Genomic DNA, 6,337 nt, shown 5'->3' with positions numbered 1-6,337 from the left:
CAAAATGAAACAGTTTACGAGTATAATAATAACTATAAGTATACGAAAGAAAAAGAACCCTATTTTTGTAGTTCCTATGATGCACTTGGAGCTTACCGGCAGAAACGAATCAATTTAGATAGTCCTTTGTGGCTCCGGTGGCGACTAGATCAACGTTTCATTGCCCCAAGAGAAGTGCCCATCGAAGTTCAATATGAATCTTTGGGTACCTATCATGAGATTTATGGGCACTATCTACTAGTAAGAAGTGTCAAAAAAGAAATCCTTTGTATATACATTCGAACCACCATTGGTCATATTTCTTTTTATCGAGAAATAGAAGAAGCCATACAGGGGTTTTGCCGAGCCTACTCATAAGGTACCTAAGCTAAGTAATTATGTGATACGATACCTTGTGAATTCGGGTCTCTACGGTTCAACCGGTATCCTAATTCCTGAATTGATACGTGAATCAAGATAGAGGAAAGGAAGTCTTCGAATCACTGACTCAAACCTATTGTCGAATCCTACTCAACAGAATATGGAGGTACTTATGGCGGAACGGGCCGATCTGGTCTTTCACAATAAAGTGATAGATGGAACTGCCATGAAACGACTTATTAGTCGATTAATAGATCACTTCGGAATGGCATATACATCACACATACTGGATCAAGTAAAGACTATGGGTTTCCAGCAAGCCACTGCTACATCCATTTCATTAGGAATTGATGATCTTTTAACAATACCTTCTAAGGGATGGCTAGTCCAAGATGCTGAACAACAAAGTTTGATTTTGGAAAAGCACCATCATTATGGGAATGTACACGCGGTAGAAAAATTACGTCAATCCATTGAGATATGGTATGCTACAAGTGAATATTTGAGACAAGAAATGCATCCTAATTTTAGGATGACGGATCCTTCTAATCCAGTCCATATAATGTCCTTTTCGGGAGCTCGGGGAAATGCATCTCAGGTACACCAATTAGTCGGTATGAGAGGATTAATGTCGGATCCCCAAGGACAAATGATTGATTTACCCATTCAAAGCAATTTACGCGAAGGACTTTCTTTAACGGAATATCTCATTTCTTGCTACGGAGCTCGCAAAGGAGTTGTGGATACTGCTGTACGAACATCAGATGCTGGATACCTCACGCGTCGACTTGTTGAAGTAGTTCAACACATTGTTGTACGTAGAACAGATTGTGGCACTATCCGAGGTATTTCCGTGAGTCCTCGAAATGGGATGACGGAAAAAATGTTGATCCAAACACTAATTGGTCGTGTATTAGCAGACGATATATATATGGGTCTACGATGCATTGCCGCTCGAAATCAAGATATTGGGGTTGGGCTTGTCAATCGATTCATAACCTTTCGAGCACAATCAATATATATTCGAACCCCCTTTATTTGCAGGAGTACATCTTGGATCTGTCGATTATGTTATGGTCGGAGTCCCACTCATGGTGACCTGGTCGAATTGGGAGAAGCAGTAGGTATCATTGCGGGTCAATCAATTGGGGAACCAGGGACTCAACTAACATTAAGAACTTTTCATACCGGTGGAGTATTCACAGGTGGTACTGCAGAACATGTACGAGCCCCCTCTAATGGAAAAATAAAATTCAATGAGGATTTGGTTCATCCCACACGTACACGTCATGGGCATCCTGCTTTTCTATGTTATATAGACCTGTATGTCACTATTGAGAGTCAGGATATTCTACATAATGTGAATATTCCACCAAAAAGTTTTCTTTTAGTTCAAAATGATCAATATGTAGAATCAGAACAAGTGATTGCCGAGATTCGCGCTGGAACATCCACTTTCAATTTTAAAGAGAGAGTTCGAAAACATATTTATTCTGACTCAGAGGGAGGCACTGGAGTACCGATGTGTACCATGCACCTGAATATACATATGGTAATGTTCATCTCTTACCTAAAACAAGTCATTTATGGATATTATCGGGGGGTCCGTGCAGATCTAGTATAGTGCCTTTTTCGCTCCACAAGGATCAAGATCAAATGAACATTCATTCTCTTTCTGTCGAACAGAGAGAGAGTTCTGACCTCTCAGTGACTAATGATCGAGTGAGACACAAATTGTTTAGTTCAGATCCTTCCGGTAAAAAAGAGGGAAAGATTCTTGATTATTCAGGACCTGCTCGAATCATATCCAATGGTCGTTGGAATTTCATATATCCTGCCATTCTCCACGAGAATTCTGATTTATTGGCGAAAAGGCGAAGAAATAGATTCATCATCCCATTCCAATATGATCAAGAACGAGAGAAAGAACTAATGCCTCGTTCTGGTATCTCGATTGAAATACCCATAAATGGTATTTTACGTAGAAATAGTATTCTTGCTTATTTCGACGATCCCCGATACAGAAGAAGCAGTTCAGGAATTACTAAGTATGGGACTGTAGAAGTGGATTCAATCGTCAAAAAAGAGGATTTGATTGAGTATCGAGGAGCAAAGGAATTTAGTCCGAAATACCAAATGAAAGTAGATCGCTTTTTTTTCATTCCCGAAGAAGTGCATATCTTACCTGGCTCTTCGTCCATAATGGTACAGAACAATAGTATCATTGGAGTCGATACACGAATCACTTTAAATACAAGAAGCCGCGTAGGTGGATTAGTCCGAGTGGAGAGAAAAAAAAAAAGGATTGAACTGAAAATCTTTTCTGGAGATATCCATTTTCCTGGAGAGACAGATAAGATCTCCCGGCACAGCGGCATCTTGATACCACCAGGAACGGGAAAAAAAAATTCTAAGGAATCAAAAAAATTACAAAATTGGATCTATGTCCAACGGATCACACCTACCAAGAAAAAGTATTTTGTTTCGGTTCGATCCGTAGTCACATATGAAATAGCTGATGGTATCAATTTAGCAACGCTTTTTCCCCAGGATCTGTTGCAAGAAAGGGATAATGTGAAATTCCGAGTTGAAAATTATATCCTTTATAGAAATGGCAAACCAATTCGAGGAATTTATTACACAAGTATTCAATTAGTTCGTACTTGTTTAGTATTGAATTGGGACCAAGACCGAAATGGTTCTATAGAAAAGGTTCAGGCTTCCATTGTTGAAGTGAGGGCAAATGATCTGATTCGAGATTTCATAAGAATTGACTTAGTGAAGTCCCCTATTTCGTATATCGGAAAAAGGAATGATATGGCGGGTTCGGGATTGATCCCAGATAATGGATCAGATCACACCAATATCAATCCTTTTTATTCCAAGGCGAGGAGGATTCAATCACTTACCCAACATCAAGGAACTATTCGTACGTTGCTGAATAGAAATAAGGAATGCCAATCTTTTCTAATTTTGTCATTATCCAATTGTTCTCGAATTGGTCCATTCAATGGTTCTAAATCTCACAATGTGACAAAAGAATCAATTCAAATTAAAGAGGATCCCATGATTCCGATTAGGAATTCGTTGGGTCCCTTAGGGACTGTACCTAAAATTGCGAATTTTTATTCACCTTACTATTTAATAACTCATAATCAGATCTTGTTAAATAAATATTTGCTACTTGACAATTTAAAACAGACTTTACAAGTACTTAAATATTATTTAATGGATGAAAATGGGAGAATTTATAATCCCTATCCATGCAGGAACATCATTTTTCATCCATTCGATTTGACTTGGTGCTTTCTCCATCACGATTATTGTGAGAAGACATCCAAAATAATTGTCCTCGGACAGTTTATTTGTGAAAATGTATGTATATCCAAATATGGACCACAGATAAAATCTGGTCAAGTTCTAATTGTTCATGTTGACTCCTTAGTCATAAGATCAGCTAAGCCTCATTTGGCCACCCCAGGGGCAACCGTTCATGGTCATTATGGAGAAATCCTTTACGAAGGGGATACATTAGTTACATTTATATATGAAAAATCGAGATCGGGTGATATAACGCAAGGTCTTCCAAAAGTGGAACAAGTGTTAGAAGTGCGTTCGATTGATTCAATATCGATGAACCTAGAAAAGAGGGTTGAGGGTTGGAACGAACATATAAAAAGAATTCTTGGAATTCCGTGGGAATTCTTGATTGGTGCTGAGCTAACCATAGCGCAAAGTCGTATCTCTTTGGTTAATAAGATCCAAAGGGTTTATCGATCCCAGGGGGTGCAAATCCATAATAGGCATATAGAGATTATTGTACGTCAAATAACATCAAAAGTGTTGGTTTCAGAAGATGGAATGTCTAATGTTTTTTCACCCGGAGAACTAATAGGATTGTTTCGAGCGGAACGAACAGGGCGTGCTTTGGAAGAAGCGATCTGTTACCGAGCCATCTTATTGGGAATTACCAGGGCATCTCTGAATACTCAAAGTTTCATATCCGAAGCAAGTTTTCAAGAAACTGCTCGAGTTTTAGCAAAAGCCGCTCTACGAGGTCGTATTGATTGGTTGAAAGGCCTGAAAGAGAACGTTGTTCTGGGGGGGATGATACCTGTTGGTACCGGATTCAAGGGATTAGTGCACCGTTCAAGGCAAGACAACAACATTCCCTTGGAAATCAAAAAGAAGAATCTATTCGAGGGGGAAATTAGAGATATTTTGTTCCACCACAGAGAATTATTTGGTTCTTACATCCCAAATAATTTCCATAATACACCAGAACAATAATTTACGGGATTTCATGATTCCTAAGAGCAAATTGATTCTTTTCTTTTAACTTTAATTATATGGTATGGTCCGGTCTTTTTATTGGGTAATAAAGATAATAACGAATAGAAAGGAATTAATCACTTGGACCATGTATCAAGGGTCAATCTCCGGGAGAAGGTTCCGTCGGAACAATTATTTATTTCAGGGTACCTCGTCTCTTAAAAAAAAAAAAAAGAGAAAGTGTGGGGAAAAATGACAAGAAGATATTGGAACATTAATTTAGAAGAGATGATGGAAGCAGGAGTTCATTTTGGTCATGGTACTAGGAAATGGAATCCTAGAATGGCACCTTACATCTCTGCAAAGCGTAAAGGTATTCATATTACAAATCTTACTAGAACTGCTCGTTTTTTGTCAGAAGCCTGTGATTTAGTTTTTGATGCAGCAAGTAGGGGAAAACACTTCTTAATAGTTGGTACCAAAAATAAAGCAGCTGATTCAGTAGCATCAGCTGCAATAAAGGCTCGGTGTCATTATGTTAATAAAAAATGGCTCGGTGGTATGTCAACGAATTGGTCCACTACAGAAACGAGACTTCATAAGTTTAGGGATTTGAAAGCGGAACAAAAGGCGGGGAAACTCAACCGTCTACCGAAAAGAGATGCAGCAATGTTGAAGAGACAATTATCTCACCTGCAAACATATTTGGGTGGGATCAAATATATGACGGGCTTACCCGATATTGTAATCATCGTTGATCAGCAAGAAGAATATACGGCTCTTCGAGAATGTCTCACTTTAGGGATTCCGACGATTTGCTTAATCGATACAAATTGTAACCCGGATCTCGCAGATATTTCTATTCCAGCCAACGATGACGCTATAGCGTCAATCCGATTGATTCTTAACAAATTAGTATCCGCAATTTGTGAGGGTCGTTCTAGCTATATAAGAAATCGTTGATTAATAATAAGATAAGCCAATGACTTTTTGAACCCCATAGATTGATTTAATCGGTTACTATTTCTGAATCTCAAAAAAGAGATCAAAATCACTGGGGATATTATGTGATTACTTGGTATCCTAAATATACGATTTAAAGTAGTCGAGTCGAGAAAGAGAGGGTTGAATCAAAATAATTCTTTTTTAAGTTCTATTTCTGTCAGAGGGCAATATGAATGTTCTACCATGTTCCATCAACACACTCAAAGGGTTATACGATCTATCCGGTGTGGAAGTAGGCCAACATTTCTATTGGCAAATAGGGGGTTTCCAAGTCCATGCCCAAGTACTTATCACTTCTTGGGTCGTAATTGCTATCTTATTAGGTTCAGCCACTATAGCTGTTCGGAACCCACAAACCATTCCAACTAACAGTCAGAATTTCTTCGAATATGTACTTGAATTCATTCGAGACTTGAGCAAAACTCAGATTGGAGAAGATTATGGTCCTTGGGTTCCTTTTATTGGAACTATGTTCCTATTTATTTTTGTTTCTAACTGGTCAGGTGCTCTTTTACCTCGGAAAATCATACAGTTACCTCATGGGGAGTTAGCTGCACCCACGAATGATATAAATACTACTGTTGCTTTAGCTTTACCCACGTCAGTGGCATATTTCTATGCGGGTCTTACTAAAAAGGGATTGGGCTATTTCGGTAAATACATTCAACCAACTCCAATACTTTTACCAATTAACATCCTA

This window comes from Tasmannia lanceolata, unplaced genomic scaffold (assembly GCF_043159265.1).
Source record: "Tasmannia lanceolata isolate RefF3 unplaced genomic scaffold, GAP_Taslan_0.1 ptg000751l, whole genome shotgun sequence".
NCBI classification, from domain to species: Eukaryota; Viridiplantae; Streptophyta; class Magnoliopsida; order Canellales; family Winteraceae; genus Tasmannia; species Tasmannia lanceolata.
Note: the sequence above shows the minus strand (reverse complement) of the source record.